General features: G+C 41.7%; 1 protein-coding gene across 1 annotated transcript in view; it reads right to left on the reverse strand.

The window, feature by feature from the left end:
- TENM4 (teneurin transmembrane protein 4) overlaps nucleotides 1-23376 on the reverse strand; it is a 600742-nt gene extending 577366 nt beyond the window's left edge. The window contains exon 1 of the mRNA XM_063394390.1: nucleotides 21411-23376. The gene's annotated coding sequence lies outside the window, so the exon portion shown is untranslated. The remainder of the gene's footprint in view (nucleotides 1-21410) is intronic.
- Between the last annotated feature and the right edge of the window lie 702 nt (nucleotides 23377-24078).

Genomic DNA, 24078 nt, shown 5'->3' on the forward strand with positions numbered 1-24078 from the left:
TGCTCCAGAACTTTATGAAGTGACTTAGCCAAAGTATTCTCTTGTAGGATTTATCTTGAACTGGTGTAAATGGCTTCACAATGCAATGCCAATTAAGAACAAGGAGAGCAAAAAAGATGCTCAGAGGTCTGGAACACCTCTGCTATGGAGACAGGCAGAGACAGTTGGGATTGCTCAGCCTGCAGAAGAAAAAGCTCCAGGGAGACCTTGCAGCACTTTCCAGTACCCAAAGTGGCTACAAGAGAGCTGGAGAGGGATTTTTGACAAGGACAGGCAATGTTAGGAGAGGTGAAAATGGCTTCAAGCTAAAAGCGAGTAGGTTTAGTTTCACTATTAGGAAGAAATATTTCACCATGAGGGTGGTGAGGCACTGGCACAGGTTGCCCAGAGAAGCTGTGGATGTCCCATCCCTGGCAGTGTTCAAGGCCAGGTTAGATGGGGCTCTGAGCAGCCTGGGATAGTGGAAGGAACTAGGTGGTCTTTAAAGTCCCTTCCAAATCAAACCATTCTATGATTCACTCCATTCAGAGGCCACATTAATCAGGTTTACAGGTGTTTGAAAATATCCAAGTAAATGAAATTTGGTGGTGGATCAAATTATTTTGGTTTTAAGTTGTCTTATTTTGGTTACACTTTGAGGGAACGTAGAAATTAGGAACTCCAAGCAAGGCACAGTAGTCTTAAGAAGCCAGCAGCCTCCTCTGCCTCCAGACCTGTTCACATGCAGGCATAGAGTTACTCTAAGAGGTGCATACATAGGTAATACAGAATGATGCTAGGAGCAGATCAGAGTTCCAGCTTCCATTTCAGTAACACCAGAGAAAGGAGAGAACAGAAGTTCCCTTTTTCCTTACTTTTTTCTTTGCTTGCTAATAAGATTAATGGATTTCTTGTTGTGTTCTTCTTAAAAGGAAACAGAACTCTGTGTGATTGGAAAGCAGTGTTGCAGGCTGGGCCAAACCAGAAAACTAAGAGGGAACTTGAGACTGCAAAAAAACAAATGTGGTGCATAATGGGACCCATCTGCTTGTACTGAGATCTCTCTGGATGAGCAACAGATAAAAAAATTTAGATTAAATAAATACTATATATTCATATCCATGCTTTCTCCACTTCAAACTGCTCAAAATCAAAAAAGAACCACTTTCTCTTTCCAGAGTCGACCATTTTTAGAAGATTTATTTCTCTTCTGTATCTATTCATAAATTCCAGTTCAATCTAGACCCAGTGGCAGACACTTGAATTTCTGCTGCTTCACATTCTCTATCTCTTGTCACATATGCGGTATACAGGGATGTAAACTGCTATCAAATTATAACTGATTTGCATTCATTTTGTACATATGCAGATTAGTGCAAAATATGAAGAATGGCAATCAATCCAGATGATTAAAAGAAAACCTGCTTTCTTACATGTTCAGTTTTCTTTTATTCAGATTTAGGACAAGTGAGTACCTCTGAGAAACCTCTTGATGAGCAAAAAAAAAAAAAAAATAAAAACCACCCAAAAAAACCCCCCTGAATAATTTTGGAAATCAAAGCTCAGGAAATATAGTTGTCACTATTTCTAAACATGCACAGGGCAAAAATCACTACTATCCACGTGGGAAAATGCAAGGATGCAGTCCTGAATATCAAACTAGATATATATTGTGTATTCAGAAGTTATACAGATAAGAGGGACCACTCAGAAGATTCTTCATGCAACACATAGTGTAGGGTGTAGGTAATTCAAGCTGGAGCAAAAGTATTTACTAAGAAGTACAAAACCCCAAAATACATTCCTCATGTAAAGAGTCATTACATTCCTCCTCAGGTTATTCCCTTCATAGTAAATAATATGCATTTTGCTTCAGGTCTCTTTGTTTAGAGTCAGTTTCCTGACATTTTTTTACTGATGCCTCTTTGTTACATCTGTCCAGCAGAGCCCCCTGCCAGTGAATTTCTGTTGCCTCTGCAAGTAGCCAAAATTATCCCATTGCCCTTTATCTTGCACTTTGAGGAGCTAAACAACTGGTGTTTTTCCTGTTGTTCACTGTGCGATCTCTTACCAAGCCTTTAATTATTCTCATATCTCTTCTTTAGTTTATAAACATCCTTGTCTTTCCCACTGGTACCCAACCAAAGAAGTATTTCAAGAGAAATTAACCCATGCCACATAGCGAGATGGTTCCACTATGCCTACATGAAACTTCTCTGCTCATGTGCTTGAGTAAAGTTTCACATTAAACTGAAAACTCCTCTTTTACCTATTTATTCATAGCCCCAGAGAAGTGTTTCACAGTTTTGGAGTGCCTGGATCGAGGCTCCCCAATGAAAAGCTTGCCTTGCTTTTACTTCTCTTTGAGGAGCTTATGTTTCATTGTGTTAGAGATGAGATCACTTGTCTGTACACAGCTCACCAAGACACGTAGCTGTCTGTCAGTACCTCCTACTATTCTGTTACTAACTCCTCCAACTTTTTAGATTACCTGCAAACTCTTGGCAATGGCTGCATTTTTTGTCCCAAGTCACTGATAAACATGGGAGCTACATAAATCTAGGAAATGGAGTCTATAATCTTGTAAAAGTTAATTGGAAAGACACATAAGAAAGTAGAAATATCAATAATAACTTATGGAGAGAGACTGCCACACTGTAACTGAACAATTCCCTTTATGAGTAAAACTTCAGACAGAAATAGCTCTTCTTACCCAGACAGGGATTAGTTAATCTGTGTTGCTGTACCCAAAATGCTTTATGAAGGATAAAAACCATTCTGAATTAATGTATTGGGGTTATTGAGAGTCAGCTGACACCTGCAGATAACTACAGACAAGTAACAGGAATACTTAAACCATTATACACTTACTCATCTCACAGAGGGGCCTTTAACCTCCTGGCTTTCTTCTTACATAGTTTGATTACTAAAGCAGCTTTTCTGTCATCATAAGTCCTTGGCAATACTAGATCCCCTCATGATTCCAAAAACCAAACCCTTTACCGTAAAACACTTCTGTGGAATTTTTTCTTTTTTGAATTATACTCAATATCCTCCTGCAATATATAATTTTGCAATGCCTCTGTCTTTATCTCTTTCAGTCACTGCTTCTCAAGTTGGAAATAATATGCCTTGGAGTTATTAATAATCACATGGAACTTTTTCAAAGAGTAGTTAGGGTGTGAAGAATATATACCAAGGACATCTGTGTCATTCTCATACCTTCTTACCTAGGTGTTAGCTGTCTTATCAGTCATAAAGAATTTCTAATTAGGACCGTCAAGATTCAGAGCCAGTAACAAGGAAATGACAGGGAGATACTGGCATACCAGTTTTACCTCAGAGAGCCTTAGAAAAACGTAGAATTTGAGATGGTTTTTCTTACAAACTATGACTCTGCCTAGTTTTGCAAATAAAAAACCCCCTACAACTTGTGGTCCCATATAATATAGGTCTCTGTCCTATATAAAGGCAAGAATATAAACTGACCTGATTTGTTGGTAAGAACCTAATTAGCATGGCTACAGGGTGAGCAGTGCCTCCAACATAATAATTTATTAGCTAGAATTCCCTGGGCCTTGGCCAGCGCAGATTCCTGCCAAGGAGATCTGAAGAAGAAAGGGAACTAACCCACAGGATTTTGTGACTCTTTGCACAATGGGTTTTGGCAAGGAACCTTTCCTCACCATGTTCCCTGTAAGTTAATAGGAGAGGAGAAAGCAGATTTGATACCAGTTGGGCCATGGTGGCTACTTTAATTTCTATTAGTAAGCAGCTCTTTGGAGACCACAAGGTAAGTCACCATCCAGAGTTCCTGCACTGCCCCTTTATCAAAGAGAAAAACAGCATCCTTTGGATACCTTTGGATAGGTTCATTAAATAGATGCTTTAACTGGACAGATACTGGAAAAAATGTTGGCATCTTTGCCTCAGAGTTTTTTTATCTGTCTTCATCAAATCTCCTACTGCAACTTGTAAGAGAAGATGGAGATTTCTTGGGTTAATCTTCCTAAAAAAACATTTTCGTACTCTTTTTCTCTCCTCTGGATGGCACCCCAAAATGATGTATAAACTAACGTAACTGTTATGAAGATTGGGAAAGATTTAGGCTTCATCAACTTATTTTGGAGCCTCCTTTCCTGATGTTTCTGTCTGTTTTAGTTGGAAGATCTGATCTTTTCATATGTATTAATCTGACTCATCCCGTATAAGTTTTATAAGTTTTCCGATTTGTGTGGCTTTAGTACTTCTGTTGTTCGTACCAATCACAAGTTAGAGAAATCTTTAAGACTTAAGGAGGCTTTCTCCACCTCCCAGTCACATTCTTCTCCCAACACCTTCATTCAGACAGGCAGAAAGCAGCCTGGACATAAGTGGTACTTGACTGAACAGTTGAGATAACTGTATGTTTTGATTTTGTTCTTTGCATGGTTCTTTTGTAAAACTAATGAGGAAAAATTAAGGCAACAAAGGAACTTGCTTTCATCCAGGAATGCAGATCTTTTCTCTTTTTGCATGCCAACTAGTCTGCTTCCCTTGGCATTTTCTGTCTCCACCCCAGTTTTCAGGGTAGAAAACACTGAGTCATTGCTGATAAAACAAGCAGGAAAGTTAACTATATTGTTACCACCTACCAAGTTCCTGTATGAAGGGTCTGTATCTAAATTGATTTAACAGGGTTGTCACCCAACATTCCACTAATGTTGCATCTGAGATAGTTTTGACACCTTATTCTACTATGCTTGGGATGAGAAAGTAGAAAATTTGATCACCAAAGGCAGTAACTTGGAGTGATTTTGTACCCAGGTCTGCTTTGCTTCCCCCTTCCTCGCTTACTGTTTTCTCCCCCACTTTCCTAGAAGACAGAGTCACAGAATCATAGAATAGTTTGGATTTAAGAGGACCTTTAACTCTCATTTAGACCAACTCACCTGCAATGAGCAGGGACATCAACTACCCCTTGTCCTATTGCTAGAGGCCCAATTTAAAAGCCTGTCCTCATTTTTCTTACAAGCTCCTTTTACATATTGAAAGGTTGCAGTAAGGTCTCCCCTAAGCCTTGTCTTCTCCAGACGGAATAACACCATTTCTCTCAGCCTGTCTTCAAAGAAGAGGCACTCCAGCCCTCTGAAGCATTTCTGTGGCTCTCTGCTGGACCTGCTCCAACAAGTCCACATCTTTCTGTGCTGTGGGCCCCAGAACTGAATGCAGAACACCAGATGGGGTAAGGACATGACACTCTCTAGCTGAAGAGTGTGCTCTGAAATTATCAATCTCTGATGAATATGGGATCTGGAGAAAGGATATACATACTTATTGCAAGAGTGACACAGGATTCAGCTTTTTTGGTGCAATTCAGAATTCAGCTCATTTCTAGATCTATTTGGGACAATGTTGGTTTGGAGTACACCTGTTCTGAGCACAGCCTGTTACAGACAGTGCTGGATCCTGTGAGCTCCTGACAGCTAAAAGGCTAATCTTTTCAAAGTGGAAGTAACAATTCTGTCTCATACAGAGCACTGGGCTTGTAATTCAAAAGATCTGACAAATTTAGAAAGGATTTTGTTCACGTGTTTGAAGAAACTGACATTTTTACAATCTGGTCTGGAATCGTCTTCTAGGATAACATTGAAGAGATCAAAGTAAACATGTGTAGGAACTTAATAAAACCAAATGTCCCAAAAGACAGGTCAACTAACTTTCTGCTTCACAGTTTGACTATAAATCTGATTCCCATTCAATAATTTTGGGCAAAGAATGATGGACTGAATTTTTGTAGCCTAAAATGAATGCTGCCAGGACACTGCAGTGATATATTAAGGGAAGGGAGAATGAGACAGAGCTTCCAGGAGTCCAAAATGATGTGGCAAAGAGGAAATAACTAGGAAGTTATTAAAAAGATTTTTCTATGGAGAGATTAATTGAGACAAAAAATACAAGTGTGTTCTCCTGGGTCACAAAAGAGAGTTGCAAACAGATCAGAAGTCCCCATGTCCCCTCCTTTCAACTACTTACTGTGGTCAAGGTGTCTTCTCAATAACTAGTTCGTTTAACTAGATCAGGACATCTGGATTTGTTTTATATTTATGTTTCAAATTTGAAGTTCACTCAGGAACTGGCAAAGGTGGCCTGGGGAGTATGCCCTTTAATTAATGTCTCTGTAACAACCAAGAAACACGAACAGAAAAGGGAATCATCTAACTTGCCCTGTGGGACACGATCTCTAAGACTGGGGGTTGTTCAGCTCCTGCCCAAGCTGTCTGGCACATATGCTGCAAAAACAAGTGTCAGCTAATGGGCCATGCCCTCATGCTCCTGGAGAGAGCAAAATGCATTGTGCTGCATGTCCCAGTGGAATTGGGACCCACTGCCACTAGCAGGCTGTGCTCAAAGTGTCCACCAGGTGTTAACATTCGATATCAAACTGTCACTTCCCTTGTTTTCCCTAAAGCTGATTCATCTGTTTGACAGCTGTTATTCCAAAATGATACTTTCTTGGGTATTATAATTTAGAGAAAAGCACAACCTCTATCCTCCTTTTGAGTAGGATCATGGCTGCATCAAAGTTGACCACAATCAAATAGTTTGTCTGTGTTGTAGACAAAAGACCTTGGATGGTCTTTGGACTTCTGGACAAACGGATCAGCTTGACAACAGAAATTTAAAAAAGACTTTCTCCAAGGCATTAGCTTGAAATCTACACCGTAGACATAGGTTAAAAATCAGAGATGAATGACTTTAAACTTCCCTTGTTCATTGTCCCAGCTGCAAGAGTCTTGCAGTGTTTCACCTAGTGAGACAAGGAATTACTGGAACTTGTCCAAGTCAACCATGCAAAGCAGCTTAACAAGCAAAAGCATCATTTGTGGCAATTTTCCTGTCATTCCAGAATGACTCTCAGGGAACCTCAAAGGTGAAATGATGTAACAGAAAAGTGGAATTGTTTTGAAAATGAAATCCCCACCTTTCACACTAAGTGGAGCTAGGAAATAGGACCCAAAACACCTTGCCTCTTCCTGCTCTGACAGAAAGTGGTTAATTGCTATATTTGGTGAGAAAATGTATTTAAAAGCATAAAATTGAAGGTTTAATTATATTTGGTATGTGTTACTGGCAGAGGTTCATGAAATGATCAACAATTATCTTTCTCATCCATCAAGTGCTCAGGGATCACACAAGGACAGGGAGGAGGAATATGAAGTAAGCTGTGCCAAAAACATAAAAATGTGTTGTTTCTCTTGTAGCTTTCTTCATTTTCCCCCCACATTTTCCATGCACATCATTCAAATTAAAGTGGGCTTTTCAGCATAGCTACTATCCCACTTATATGGAAGCAATCAACCCCACAAAACCTTTTGAGCATCAAACTCACTACAGGACACAGTGGAGTCTCATTTTAAACCAAGAACAAATTAACGCATTCCAATTTAACTCCAGCACTTGATTAACCCGAAATGAATCAAAAAATGCTGTTCATTGACATTCAAACACATCTTTATTATATTGCTACTCATAAAACTTCATATGCAATGGCATAACTCTGCCAAAACATTCAGACAACAAAAACCAGCCCAATTTCAGATATTTACACATGTTTCTGAAAGACTGAGATATTTCGTGCCTACAACCAAACTTTAATTAGCACTAAAATTACAATACAATGCATCCCATCAAAGTAGGCGTGCTATTTACAGCTGCATATTTAACTCTTGGGTTGACAGGTGCTCTGTACATCAGGATCACAAATACCCTGTTTAGCTAAGTAACTCAGCTTAAAACGCAGCTGGAGGGGGATGCACAAAATGCCACGCTGTGAATGCCACTGGAAAGATGTAACTCATGAACAGTGGCTTTATTGGTATTTACACACTTATCTATTTACTTTTTGATTATTTCTCGTTGAGGTACTCGGCCTATTTGTGAAGGATGAACAGTAGAAAACTTGATGATGCTAACAGATGTGGATGCACTGAATGGGAAAATCCACTGTTTCAGGGATGAGCTGAGATTTTTGTGGGATTCTACAAAAGGCTAAGATTTGACACTCAGAAAGTCTCAAAAGAGCAGTTATTTGTTTTTTATTATGAGGAGATATTTGGAATGGTAGCTTGAGGCCTGGAATGTTCTGAATTCATCACGTAACACGCACAATTTTAGTCACTCACTGATGAGCACAGCTTGAACACCAGCACTTGGTGTTCCAGCCTGACCACCATAACCAAAGCACAGCCCTTCCCGCTTTCACCATCCAAAACTGGAATTCAGAAAGTAGGGTGGCATAATGGAAATCTTCCCTACAGCAACACAGTGCGTGGTCTCACCAAACACAGAGTCAGTGCTTGCCAACCACTTGGGAATTTCGTTTTGTCCAGGATCTATTGAAGACTCTTATCAAGCAGAGGGGGCAGGTAACAGTGTGAAGGAATAAAGAGCTCCTTTAACTTCTGTGCTTGAAGTCTGTTTGCCCCCAATTACCATCTGTCAAAGCAATTCACTCAGGTGCTTGCATTTAGCTGGGATGAACAGGTACACAAAGACATGGCAAAGCATGTTGCACTCGATGTAGAGGTGACACAGAGCACTTTATCCACCACGTCATGAGGGACCTACAGCAGATATTTTGACCTGGGTGTTGTGTGGAGCCAACTTCTACTCACCATTTCAGATATGCTATTAGCACTGCTTAGGTTTAAGGATCTCAAGTTTATGCCAGTTAGTTCTGGTTAGATAATAATGATGGGATGCTTTGAAAACAAATCTATATCTTCTGTTTTTAAGGACAGAATAATCCAGTGGCAATTCCACAAAGTAAAAATTAGAGAGTCTAACTGCCCACAAGAGCTATTTTCAAAGACCATATGCATTGTTAGTAAAAGCTTGAACAACAGTGAGGAAAAAACCCTGAGAAATATTCAATAACTCAGATGAACAAACAAGTATCAGTTTATAGACAACAGAAGCATGAGGCATGATCCCAATATATAGGTTTCCTTTCAAAGCTGGATGTCTACTTGCAGATATTCACTAAAAGCCCTCACATTAATTACAAAGGAAAAAAGATAAGAGTTCAATTCATTTAGTTCTTTTGTTCCAAGCATTTCATGGCCATCAGTCTGAAATTTTGAAAGAGGCCCACATTTAAGATAACCCTCTAAACAGGATAACTTGGGACTTAAAAAAAAAGCTCAAAAAAAAAAAAAAAAAAAGGTAAACTTTCCCCACATATGGTTCTAACAGATGTGGTTTTAAATTACCATTGGGACATAATAATGTTTTTTGAATAGACTGAATGTTAAATAGTTGGCTCTTCCTATGTGACAGACATTAGCGCTCGGTGGTTTAAGCACAAAACTCCCTGTTTGTGTTTTTAGCTGGCATGTACTTCATTTTCAACCCACACCGGTCAGTATGATTTAATACCTTGGCCTGATGTCCCTCTCACGAGCAAGAAAAAGGATAAAACAGGATTAAAGATGCAAAACAAAACAAAACCAGGCAACATCACCCCCCCAGCAGCCAATGCCAGGCTCCTGCATTGTTCCTTACACAACAACTCCCGCAGCCCTGCACTGGGAGCTCACTGGAGATGACAGCTGAGGAAGAAAAACATTAAATAATTCAAAGCCACTAACATCAAGTCTGATGTAGGTATAAAAATAGTTACAAAACACCACTCTACATGTTTTCATTATAGGAACTTTGACTTACTTGGAAACATCAAGAAAACCTCAAACCTATGCCACTCCCGGCCTCACACACTCAATTAGTCCGGCAGTGGAAATGACATCCATTTCCAAACCAGCCTTCAATTTTCATGGCCATTTTGTGCTTCTGCACTGGGGGAGCCAAAACTGTTCCACAGCAGGAGTGAAAAAGCCTGATCCAGAGACCATTAAAACCAACAGGAGCCTTTGAATTAACAGTAATGATTCTTGGATCTGGCCCTGGTTTAAGTTAAAGCATTGTGGTGCTTTGGGGGTTGAAGCAAGATAGAACATGATTGGCTTTTGTTATCTTCAAAACATCTTCGTTGCTGGGAGTGTCCACTTTCAAACATTCAGTCTGCCAAATCAGTGAACATTTTAAAAAAGGCTTTAATGAAATTCCTTAATAAGGAAACATGATGGCAAGGTGAGCTCCCACATAGTCTGTGTAACATTAACTCCAGGTGTTTTCATTTGAGCAGAGGGAAGGAGAGAGAAACAAGCAGGAGTACTGACATATGAAGAATATATGCCCCCACACATTAGACTGGGCAGCTTTGCTGGGGCTGGGTATCCTGATTTTATTGATTTATGTATTTCATGCACAGCAGAGATGTTACGGACATTTTAGTCTTCCATGCTCTGAAATGGAGGGTGGAAAGAAAAAAAACAAAGGAAAAAAAGAATCAGAGTCTTCAGTGCACAGAGCATAACAGAGCACCAGCTGCAGAAATCCAGCTCTAATGGTGAAAGGCTTGGTTGAGGTCCCTCTCTTCCTGGTGCTCTCCCATTTTCTCACCCCTTAAAAGATCCACTTTTCTTCCATAGTATCAGCTTCTGATGCCCCCTTCTTGTCTGTTACCATCTTCCCAACTAGATGCTTACTGCACCTGCTAACCTCTGGAGAAGACACCAGCCCAAATAAATACATAAAATTCAACAAAACATTAATTATGCAGAAGGTATAGAAGAATACAAAACAAAGTGATGCAGGTGTACAATAACGTTGCTCTCCAGAGCCTGTGATCAGCAGCATTCAGCAGAGAAAGCCACAAACAGATGACATTTTAAAGCATGTGGGGGGTATGCAGGGCTGCAAGCAATGGTTTGTAGCTTCTATATGAGTCATTTGTGCATCCCTCCAATCCTAAAGAAGATTGTGAACAGCAGCAACAATAGTAAACCATAGAAGCTAAGCCCTAAAGAAAGCCCTGTTCAGGTAGGCCCAAGTGCTTGCCAGCAAACAAGGCTCTAAGTGACAGGCAGGTGGCTTTGTCTGCTCACACTTTCCTGTGAGATAACAGCAAAGCCAAGAGCATAGGAAAAGTTTCCAAATCCCAGGTGTCTTTGCAGGGCATCATGAACACAAGAGGGATTTTAGGATAGAAAGAAGATGGAGGTACAGGGGAAACATGTCAGGCTGTGAGAGGATGATCATTAAGTTGTCCCTTGGTATCAGGATTCTGGTGCTGCAGCATGGAGGAAGCAAGGGCATAATTTGTTGCTTTGGGGAAGAGCAAACACTGGCTAGAAAGAGAAGCATGAGAAAAAAAGACTCTGTTAGATGCTGACGATGAGAAGAAAAAACATTTGAGCAACACACAACTTCACAGTCAGATGTCATAAGACAGGCTGGCTGGTTGTTCTTACTTTATATAAAAGGTATTTTGTTGGTTATATTTTTGTTCAGATTATCCCCAGGACAAGAATAAAAGTCAAAACGAGAGCCTGTTTCATTGCTGGGCTTTCTGATTCTCTTATGAAGCCTCCAATCATTACACTACAACCTGCTTTCACAGTACTGGATAACAAGCTGGGTGATAAAAACATCAGATGAAATTCAGTATCAATAAAAGCAAAGTAATGCATAAAGGGAAAAACAATTCTAACAATGCATACACAATATGGGCTGTAAATTAACTGGTGCCACACAGAAAGTTGGCTGAGGAATCTCCATGGGATGCCCTCTACAACTACTGGGTCTCTGCTCATGCCAGTTAAATGCACAGGGAAAATTCTGAGACATATAAAGGAAAAAATAGATAAGGAAAAGAGAAAAAGAAGAGAATCTTTCATACTGGAAAAGGCCTGTAAGATCATTGAGCCTAGCCATTAACCCAGCACTGCCAGGCCACCACTAAACCATGTCCCTAAGAATCACATCCACACACTGACTGAACACTTTCAGGCGCAGTGGTTCCACCACTCCCTCAGCAGCCTGTTCCAATGCCTGATCCCTCTTTCAGTAAAGAATTTTTTTCCTAATGTGCAATTTAAACTTCCCCTGGTGCCACGTGAGGTCATTTCCTCCTGTCTTGTCACTTGTAACTTGGGAGAAGAGGCTGACCCCCACCAGGCTACACCCTCCTTTCAGGGAGTTATAGAAAGTGATAAGGCCCCCTCAAGCTTCCTTTTCTCCAGGCTAAATATAATATGGGATGCTGTTTTAGAAGGTAACATGCATTTCTGTCTTAATGCTGCATACATTTTGGGTCTACCCACGTCTAAAACACAGAGCAAAATTTAAAAAAGACAGAAGAAAATGAAAAGGCTGAAAAGATTATCAGGAATATGGAAAGACTTGCAGAATAGGTAAAGTAGGGTGAGGATTTTCAGCTTGGAATAGGGAAAAAAACCCCAAAGATTAAAAGGAATTTTTCCTGCTGTATAACCCACAACGTAGGAGCCATCTAATGAAATCACCAAATTGAGAGGTTAAAGCAGAAAAACAGGAAGGCTTATTCACCCATTGCATGACTTGAAATTTTGAAACGTTTTCTTGTGGCAATCACAACTACATGCTGGGTTCAAAAAGAATGCAGCAAATTTTTAGAGGACAACTGTTTCAAGGCCCACTAAGCAGGATGGTTCAAAAGACTCTCCCGAGGACAGAAGACACTGTGAAAAAGTGCACTCTGTATTTTAACATGAATAAAATCAGACTTCATATCAGTACAATCAAATGGCTGTAAATAGTTGGCAACCTAGGAAAAGCACCTGGGTCATGGGACGAGCCTAAACCCTCATCACCTCCACAAAGCTGTTTGTACCTTGCTTCTTCTCTCATCTCCTTGGCAAATGCTTCCACCACATTGACTCAATGTAAGTCACTAAGTCATCAGAAAACAAAACAAAGCCCCAAGAAAAAGATGGAGCATGTTTTGTCCTGGGTTGATAAATTAAATTGTAGAACCACAGAATCACAGAATGGGTTGAGTTGGAAGACACCTTAAAGATCATCTAGTCCAGTCCTCTCTGCCATATGCAGAGACACCTCTCACCAGGCCACATTGCTCAGAGCCCTGTCCAGCCTGGCCTGGAACACTTCCAGAGATGGGGCATCCACAGCTTCTCTAAGCAACCTGTGCCAGTGCCTCACTATCATCACAGAAAAGAGTTTTTCCCTATTATCTAATCTAAATCTGTCCTTTCTTATATTAAAAAATTACCCCTTGTCCTACAGCTACATGCGCTTGTCAAAAAGGCGTAAATCATCAGACATATTCTGAAGGAGTCAAAGGACAGAAGCTGGGGAGGGAGGGCACTGGGATGGGAGGAGAGGGGGAGAGAAGAACCCCTCTTCTTACATGCCAATGGGTCCTGAATTTGGCTTGGATGTGAAACTGCAGCCTGAGAGTCACCTGTGGTGATGATAACGAAAGAAGAGAACTGATCACATCAAAATGCAATTCTCTGTCCTTTCAGTTTTCTGGGTTTCCATTTGGGGTTTTTTCCCCCTGTTTTTTGGCTCTGGTTTGTGATAATAGTTGTTACAATAGACTGTTGCTATTCAAAATAAGAATTTCTGTGTCAGCAGGACACTGAACCTGAGGGTGGGATACATGGGAATTTGTGGGATTGCTCTGTCAGTGCAAGATCTTATGAGATTTCTTTAGATTTCATCCTCCCATCCTACAAATCCTGCAATGCTGTATCACTTTGATGTGACTTTGTGGGATTCTCATTACTTGTATTCATTTCGGTTTCCAGGAAGCTTGAGATTTCATCATCTGCTAACATATGCTGAAATGCATGTGTCAGTTCTATAATAAATTTCCAATATAAAAAAATATCTATAAAACACACAAATATGAAATTAGTTTGTAACACAATCTCCAGTTCTCTGTTTATTAGAGAAAGGCGAAGTTGGTAGTGCTGTCAATTATGGGAAGAGTGAGGCAGCTTTAATAATAAAACAGCATTCATAGTTCCTTATAACTATACTAAGCAAATTGTTTGGCCTGAAAATTTCCATGCCAGCTGTCTGCCTCAGGCTGAAGTTTTTTGGAAAATTTCAGTCAAAACAGTTCAGCAGATTCTGAGAACAAGGCTAAGGAAAAATATGTTGTTTTACTCAAGGTTAAGAAGAAGAAAAAAAAAAGCCTTTAGCTTTCTTTCCAAAACCTCCTCTGAGATTTTTAGGACTTTACAGGAAGGACTGGAAATTTGCCTGGGAGAGAACTGTTTGTCTTCTAATGAATTTTGTGCTTATCTGTGTGAATTAAGTGAAGTTTAGACATCCCTGATAAAAACACTGTTGCTACGTGCTCCTGGGTGCATTTGTACATATTTGCCAGCTTCCATCACTTACATTTCTACCTGACTATGACTGAACAAGATGTTTTATGCTATGGGAAGTGCCAGGTCTGCATCCAAGTGTCAGAACTGCAATCAGAGATGCTCTCTGGTTCTTGGCATGATCTCAAGCTGGTAGGAGATGAATGAAGTTGGGAGCGAGGGTTTGAGAGCAGGGGTTAGACGGGTGAAAATGGGATTGCAGAAAGGAGCTGGATGAGGCAGAGCTTGAGGCAAGGACCAGACTGAGTGGGATGGACTGAGGGATCTGTTTAGAGGAGCAGAGTACTCTGTTAAACTAAGCCACTGACACAGAGAGAGAGACTAAAATGAGACAATGTCACAAAGCTCCTAGCTCTTGGATGACTCAATAAAACCGAAAGAAATCAACAAAAACTAGACTAACAGACCAGTCATATGATTTAAAAGTATATACTGGAGACCCATAACTTAAGTAAAAAAAACACAGTGAAAGTTGCCTTAATTAAGTGTCTGAATAATGAAACAGTCATTACTCACACAACAGTGTTTAACCCAAGCCAGCCTGGAGATGAAGCAATGAGAATTATGAGTAGAAGAGGAGATTTACAATCCCTGTCTCACCCGTTGCAGAGCTGGGAGGTTTGTAGTGACTAAGCAGAGGATTGTGGAATGAGAACAAATGTGTTTCAGATTAAGGTAGCCAAATGATACCCCAAGACTCTGGGCAGTGCTGGGCGAGTCCCTTCAACCCAACATTTCATAATTGTGTCAGAGTATGTTGCAGCCTATGGATGATCATCTTGACAGCTCAGAGTCTGATCTGCTGAAGTGTCAAACATCCACAGCAGCAATTAAAGGCTGTGTGAACTTTGCATTGTTTTAGCACCACCGTAGGGAAACACCATAAGTAATCCCCGATCACGGCTCTGTCCTCAGGAACACATCAGCCAGTTGGCTCTTGAGACGGTTCCCTGCCTTCTAGAACAAAATATCTGTGCCAAAAAGCTGGTCACACCTTGAGCCCAGCTGCACAAAGGGTAATTTTCTAGAAATAGAAGCATTTGCTTGTTCCGGACTGACAGGATCTGTGCTGCCCACAGCCCAACCACCTAATGCTGTTTGTATCAACAGGCAGAAAGCAAATCCCAGTGTCTCTCATGCTCTCTTTTTCCAACCACTTCAGACAGTCACTTCTAAAAGCTTCCTCGCTAACCAAACTATCCCTTCCTATTGTTCTTTATGTTACAGAGGTAAGGATGAAATGGTTTTCAGCATCCAAAGACACAAAGGCAGTTCAAAATGAATTACAGAATATTGAAAACCTTCCATTATAAAATTTGGAGGCTCAGTTCATTTGTGAGACTGGCCCATTCAAGTCCAGGTGACCCAGTGGAAAAGATGGTGTATGAATTGCAGGCCTCCAGGACATTGCTCTTACGTGAGCAGACAGTATAGCTGAAGATGCTCCTGTCCAGGAAATGAATTCTGGCTTCTCTTATACTCCACAGAGCATGGTATCATAGAATCATAGAATATCCTGAGTTTGAAGGGATCCGTAAGGTTTATTTGGTCTAACTCCTGATACAGAAGACCGAGACTGATTTTATTAATAGACCCAATATTCCTCAGAAGGAACAGACCCAGACTGGATTTTTTTAAAGCAATTTTAAGATTTACAATACACATAGTGGAGTTTGAGGGCATGACAACAAAGCTTATGAGGCCTTATTACATACATGATGCAGGGTTGGACTAAAACAGAAAAATAGGATTTAATTTCTAACTTTTGACTGTACAAGTAATCAATCTCCAGAACACTTTGAAGGTTCAGTGTGTGCAAACACATGTGCAGGCAAGTGATACAGCTTCTACTGAGTGTTTAAAAAGAAAACTGCACTGAATAATCACCTACAACCTAAATCAATGGGCAGCGAGACATCTCCTGCTTTCATCTTTGCTGTTGCTGCCGGGGTAGCACATCTGCCACTGGTGCCTTAGTGGTGATTACAGCAGTGGAGCAGCATTCTGGGCTGCAGTGGTTATCCTAGACCGTAGCAAATGCCACTTCACTAAAACATGTGGAGACATCTGTGAAATCTCACTGAGCCACCCCCATTTCAATGAACTGATAAACGCAGTTCAAGTGAGCTCCTCCACCTAAATCCATCATCAGCAACTCCTCTCCTCCTTCCTTCTTCCCCCCACTTAAAAAAAGAACAAGGATTGTGTCACATCCTAGAAAGCAACTCTTACTTGGAAAAGGAAGCTTGTCTGTCAGCCCTAATTCGTTTCATAATGCTCTTTCCTTCTTCTTCCTGCCAGCACACTGGAAGAACGGAGAAATCTGTACCTGCTTTCATGGACATCTTCACATTCAAAAGATCACCTCTGCTGATATCCAGCAGGACAACATTCAATGCAACATTCGATGAAGTTTGAATCCCCCTACAGCACAAACAGCTTCATTCCAAGCAATTTGGTATAAAGGCAAGAGGATTTTTGTGAGTAAGGCTCAAACTTTCCAAAATTTGAAGTTTCTGTAAGAAGTGTTTGTCGCTGCACACAGACAAGGAAACGTGCCCTACTACTCACATTTCAACTCTGCCTCTACCGATGCCCCAGGGAGATTAGAACAGCTGGCAAAAAAAATTTATATATTTCTAACAAAATTATTTATCTATCAAGTGAAGCAAGGGTGAAACAGCACAGAAGAATGAAAATTGTACATTTATTCCTGACTACTATAAGTCCTATAGCTATCCTACCTCACCACTCCTCACGTTATGCTGACATAATTAAGATATAAATTTCTCCGTGATCCTTTTTCCTTTTAATCTAGAGCAAAGAGGAAATACACATATATACTTATGCTTTAAAAAAATGTTACATTATAAGACTTTTTTCTCTGGAACATATTGGTCAAGGATCCATGAATACCCAATTCACTGGCAAGTGGTGCAAGTTACTCTGTCAAAGCAGCCAGCAACGCCAGTTTGTCAGTTCAAAGAAGAAACAGAGTATTTTAGCTTTTAGTTACAATAAGCTATGCTGATAGACCTTGTAACAGGGCAGGTAACAGCCAGTCTTTAAATTGGAATTGACATTGATTTACAGAGTTTCATTTCTTTGAATCAAATCTGAGAGAGAGGGAGTTTCAAGCTACTTCGTCTCTTGAAATTACAACTACACATTTCTTAAACACTGAAGAGTTTGCTTTAAAAAAAGAAACAATAAAATCTAAACTGCCTACAGAGGCAAGATAAAAGGGAAAAGTGACATTAAAGATATCAAACTGGCAAGTTTTTGTTTATTCATCTTTTTTTAATTCTGCTTTTCCCCTCCATAAATTTTTAAAACCGCCTTGATTTGAAATCCTAATAATAAATATGCCACGCAACATTCCTCCTGTCAAATCTCTCTCTTCATGGTATTACTGCAATATTTGTAACTTTTGATCTGGAAACATCAAGTTACATAAGATCATAGTTCTGCTTCTTGCAAAGATGTGATTCTGTCAGAAAATGAACCATTGAAGCGGGAACTCAACAGAACTGGAAATGACTTTCCCAGGGAAAAGGTAGTTCTGCTTAAACATCTCGGCTATTTTGAAGTGCAAGAACTCTTACAAAAACAATAGGTTGGTTTATTCTCCTGAGCAGAGAAATGGCAAACTACCAGGTTAAAAATAATCAGAGTAGACTCTTAATTGGAATAGTGTACATGTTGTAGACAGAATGAAATAGCATTTCGTTATTATGCACTCCAGGAAACCAATAAAATAAAATAAAATAAAAAATTCACTTTGTAAAACAAAAATAGCATTTTCCCTTGCCAGCATACTATCTGCTCACCAAAACAAAAGGAAAGCATCTATTTTAAATGAGTCAAGGAAAATCATTAAGCTACATGGACTTAAAATTGCAGTCTTCTGAGCCCAAATCTCACCCCTTCTCCATACCCACTGAAATTAGAGAGATGTCTCTCTTTTTCCATCCATGTAGTGAATTAAACTGGGGGAAAGGGGGCTATGTCCCCCCTCACCAACTAAAACCAGATGAGCACTTTTACCTTAATCTCTCCATAACTTTTCCCTATCCTTTAAAATTAGAGATGGCAAATTCCCCTCAGAAAAGCCCTTCGAAAGCAGGACTCCTTGCTAATAAGAAAAGGAAACGACAAAGTTAACTTCTGCATTCCCTTTTTCCTTTTGCCTCTTTTCTTGCCAAAGAACAACCTGAGAACCCTTTTCCATATTAATGACCCTCTTTCTTCACCAAAACATGACATTTCTTCTCCAGGTCACAGACATAGATGAACTGAAAATCTCTCCTTGTGAAGATGCGTACACATTCACGCACGTATGGATGGGAAGGGAGAGTGAGGCACAGAGGCAGAGCCCCTGTAAAGATACAGGGCATCTCAGTGCACTGGCAGTAATTCCCAGTCTTGGTGATTATTTTTTGAGGGGGGAAAAGGGGAAAGAAGTGAAACACGATGTCTGCAAAGGCAGCTCCCCTCGTCCCCTGCCCCAGCTGTGTGTGCAGACCCCCTTCCCAGGATGGTGGGTGCAGATCAGTGGTCCTGCTCTCAGGGGAAGAGCACCACAGGTTACATTTTGAGGTGCCTGGGAAATGCCCATCCATACACTGTGACCTCATGGTCCCCTCCCTGTCCCCAGACCGGCTGCAAACTAGCACAGAGCCTAATTTTCTTTGGCCATGCACTGGCTTGGGGATTGCATTCTCAAGGGATCACTGCAGCAAAGAATTCTGCTGGCCACAAACCAGCCCACTCCAGCAAGGACTGATCCAGCAGCCTGGCAGAGTCTGCGAGCTGGGGATTTCACAAGGAAGGGCAGCTCGCAGTGGCCACAAACGAGCAAATTCCTACAGCCTTGTAACACAGGCAGAGCCCAGCGAGCTGCTCTGAAGTCTTGCCTCGCTGCAAAACAGTGCAAGAGACGAGTCTTCCTCCCTTTATGTTCCCCCCACCCCCCACACTAAATATATATATACACATATACCTACACACACATACTCCTTGTTTTTTCCACCCAAGCCTATAAAAGTGCTACAGGCAGAGGCACTAAGTGGGAGGCGCCTGGCTCTGAGGAGGCCAATGAAATAAATTAAATACAAATCACTGGCTCAGCCCTAGCCTCCCCCAGCTACCGAGGGAGAGGTTGGGGTTCCCGATGGCCAATGCCCGGCTCCGGCCAGAGCCCGAGCGCAGGTGGCACAGGCAGGCTGCTGGCGTGCTCTAGGTGAGTGTATGTTAAGCCTTGGGTGTTGCAGGCACATATGGTGCACATGTTGGGAGCAGTGCTCTTTCCACAGGAGGGGAGGGGCTACCCTACTAGTGGGCAATTTTATCAGGGTCAGCAAAGCCGAAAGAAATGGGATTGGGATAGGCTGGGAGCTGCCAAGTTCCCCAGCCCGACTCCGGCGCCCCAGAGCAGGGAGCAGCACACTTACAACTTGCCAGGCTGCAGCAGAAGTTTACCTATAAAAATCATACAGACAACTTCCAGCTTCAAAGATTTGCTCTCATTTTCTCATTTTCTCATTTTATGGCCCTCCCTTCACCTGGCACTTTTCTCAGGGAAAAAAAAATAAATTTAAAAAAAAAAAATGCAGCTGTAAATTCAAGGTGAGGTTTCACTGCAAAAACTTAAGGAGGAAGATTGGGTTGCAGCGGAGAGACTAATTGTTAGTTCAATTCAGGAGTTTGGTATTTTGCCTTGTTTATCTATTATTTTTAAACCATAAGAAATTGAACTTTCCAGGAAAAACCATGAGCAAATGCATTCAAGATGCAGAAAGGTCTTGCCTATCTATTCAATGAGCATTTAGTAATTTCTGTTTTGGCTGTATGAAAAATGCATTTCAGACTGTGCATCCCATTAAAAAGGCAGTGGCATACATATGTTTTTGGGGTTCTTTTTAAATTTATTTTTGTTGGGTTTTTTTTTGTTTGTTTTCAAATCATGTTCTTACATGGTTGCAACCACCGTGAATTTCTAAGTGTGGTCATGGTAAGAAAGTAAATAAATATTGCCCTGTGAATACTTTTAGAGTTTGGGGGGTGGGGAAGCTAATATTTTTTTTTTTTTTAAGATTTAGAAATTTCTTAACTATCACTTGTTCTGAAGTAAAATATCCCAGATATTTTACACTATATTTTCAATCAAAACAAATCCCAGGAAATACATGCCCTTTGGTAGCAGCCTGGTTTCAGGTTCAACAGCCCAAATTTGTATTTGAGAATGCAAATAGCTGAGAATACGAGCAGGAGTCTGAACCACTGCGTTTCTTCCAGGCACTCCAGCATCTTTTCTCCAATACCACACTATTTGGGCGATCTTTTAATCCTGGCAGGGCATGGCTGGAAGCAGGGCTTTAACATTTAATGCCTGAGAAACAGACTTGTCACTCAACTTGCAGTCAAACGCATTTCTTTTTTTTTTTTTTTTTCTTTTTGTCGGAGGCAAACCCACCTTTCCTTGGAAAATGGGAGACCCCATCCTCACCCCCGATTCTAGCACGGATCCAAATGTAAACATACACACACACACTCCCACCACGCACCACCCTGCAGCAGGACATGAGTATGGGGGGTTCAGACCCAGCCAAAGGAGCCTTGTGAGCTGAGAAATACCAAGGCACTTCTTTCTTATTCTATTTTTTCTGCCTCCTCTCCTCCCTGCTTTTACTATTACATAAATAACACCGATTGATCTTAAAGCTGCATCCTTGCTCCAGTACCTCCCAATCTGCACTGCTGCCTTCCCCCAGCACAGCCGCACCGCTCGGGGTGCAGAGGGAAGGGTCGGGGAGGGGGAAGGTTGGACGGGAGAATCCACTCTAAACATACCCTGAAGCGAGGTTTTGGCACTCCGGGGGTGCCTGATCCCCCCCCCCGCCCCAGCCCGGAGCTTCCCGCAGCATCCTTGCCTCCCTCCGAATTGCTGCAAACTGTGCGAGGGGAGGGCAGGGAACAGGGCAGCAGGGAAGGATGGATGCTGGGGAGGGAAAGCCAGGGATTCAGGGAGCTGCTCCCCAGCCCCAGCCTGTGTGCCTGGCTGTTTGGTGGGAAGAGGGAAGGGGGAAGGGAAAATTCAAGAGAGTCTATGGCATAAATACACTTTTCAGAGGAAAAAGCGAATCTTACCATGTCTGCAGCTTCCCCCCACCGAAATGCCACTTCTGTGTCCAGCGATCCCAAAGTGGAAACTACAGGCAGGCACCGGAGCTCATCTCCGCAGGCAGCTCAGAGATACACCGCTGCCACCCCCAAAAATCAAAATCAAAATAAATTAAAAAAAAAAAAACAAAAAACAATGACTGGTCCAGCTTCTTTCCTGAGAGGAATCGTCCTGGTAGGACTGCCCAAAATAAGCAGCTGCAATCCAAAGGCTTTATTTAAAGCTTCCCCCCTCCTCCTCCCTCTCTCCGTGCCTCGCTCGCTCTCTCCCTCTCGCTGTTACACACAGAGAGAAAGAGAGACACACACAGGTTACATGAATGGGAGGCAGGAGCCGGCGCTCCCGGCTGGAATGACAGGCGCACATGCGGCTGGCTGCTGCCCACCCCAGCGGCGTGGGAACAGCTCGGACACGGCCTGCGGATGCGTGGAGAGGGGCACGGGGTGGGAACAGGCACGGGCTGGCGTGGGCATGGACGTGGCAGAGGCACGGGGCCGGGGAGGACACGGGCACGGGCACGGCGTGGAAGTGGGGCTGAAGAAAATACAGGCACAGGCATGGTCACGATCATGGAATAGACACGGCCAGGGATGGACACAGACACGGGCATGGCATGGGCATGGGGAGAACATGACACTGGCGTGAGATGGGAACAGGCACGGGCATGGGCGTGATGCAGTCGTGGCACAGGCATGGCATGGGCATTGGGAGAAGGGCATGGGCATGGCACGGGCATGAAGGGGATTTGGGCATGCACGTAGGCATGCCTGGCATGGGGAGGGGATGGACATGACGAGGGCATGGACTGATGTATGGGTGTGGTGATGAGATGGGTCAAGTGTGGACACTAGAATGAGAAGGTAATGGGAGCAGGAGAGGATGTGCTTGGGCACGATAGGAGTGGATTGGTCTTGGGCATGGAATAGGCATGGGGATGGGTTGGAATGGCATTGGCTTTAACATGAGAATGGAATGGGGATCACGATAGAGGCAGGAAGAAAGTGGAGATCTGCCCCAGGTGGTGCCTTCATGTCCTGGCTGTGGTGAACCTCCCTCTCTTCTCAGGGTCAGGTGGGCTCTAGTTTGAGCACACATCCTGAGCAGTGGGAAACCTCTGCTTCTCCTGTGCCTCTAGTTAGGCAGATTGCATAATGTCTTGTTTTTGGGGTCAGGGAGCATCATCCACAATGGTCTCAGGAGGTGACATCACCATCATTATCAATTGCTATTGCTATTTTTAAACTTTTTTTTACAGAATTGTGCTGTTTGATAATTAAAATCAAATTGCAGAAAGAAGGCCTGCAAGATTTAAGGTTAGTTATTCTTGAGGAGGAAGATCAATGCTACCAGTTTTTGTCTTTTATTTATTTGTGGGGGATTGTTTTGGTTTTATCTGTTTTTTAATTTTTTTTAAACAGTAGTGACAAGAAATTAGGGCTATTTAATGCTGCTGTTCAGCATGCTCTGAAGAAAGGAAGGGTTATGCTGTTGCTAAGTGTCAGGCCCTGCTACCACTTCACTGCCTGACCTTGGGCAAGTCCTCAATAACTTATCCCTGTCAGGATATATCACCCATTGCCATTTACGCTCAGCCTATCATTTTCTCATTCACCAAATAATCACATTTTTCTTTTTCGAGTCCCTCCTCAAAATTTACTCTTACAAAACTTTTCAGCAACCGTTTCTACAGGGCCTGTACTGACATCACAAATCTTGGAGTGACACTGGATTCAGTGTGACTGAATCCTTAGGGTTCAGCCCTAAAACCACATTGTAAGAGGAGTGCTGAACATAATGGACTGCAGTACTTCACGCAGTGCTTTGAGCTACGTGGGAATCATCCTCTTCACGGCATACCTTTAAATCAGCCAGGCAGGAGTCTGCTGTGGTCTGCCTTTTTCTCCTGTCCTAAAATTTCTACCCTTTGTGGAAAGCAAGAGGTAAGATATATGTTTTATTCCAGATCCAGAAATCACAGTAAAAAGGTGCACAGCAAATCAGAACATCATCCTAAAACAGCAGAGTCCTTGACATAAAGGTCTGCTTAGCAAAATAACTGCTGCTGTTCACTGTTTTTTTTCAGACATACATATTAAAAATTAAATATATTTGCATTGGCCTTATTACCTCTGGAATATATTCCACATCAGGAATCTAGACTCTAGACAAAGGTAATTTAGGTCTCCAGAAGGAAAAAGTTTAACTGAGAAATATATATATTGTTAGGAATAGACCTCATCCAAATTCAATGGTAATTGTATAAGCCTTTCAAAAATCATACAGTATGCAAGCTTCCAAAATTTCGGAACAAGAAACATTTCCATTTAAATGCCAAGAAGCAATTTCTCCTCTCTTGTTCAATACTAAATCAGTCACATGAGCAGTTTGCATTTGATTTTAGAAAGGAAATGGAACATCTTCTCCTCCAATTACATATAACTTTTTCTTGTTCTTAGTGCTCCTACAGTTTGCGTTACTTTCCTGCAGTTTTGAAACACTCAGTTGATACACCCGTTCACACCAGACATTTATTTATTTTTTAAAAAAACTCAAGTGACATTATTAAGAGAAAATCAGTAAACCCAAGTGGGGAGTAGAATGCTATTTATTTGAACTCTGGCTGGTAAATTCAAG

Source organism: Prinia subflava, chromosome 3 (genome assembly GCF_021018805.1).
Source record: "Prinia subflava isolate CZ2003 ecotype Zambia chromosome 3, Cam_Psub_1.2, whole genome shotgun sequence".
Taxonomy (NCBI): Eukaryota; Metazoa; Chordata; class Aves; order Passeriformes; family Cisticolidae; genus Prinia; species Prinia subflava.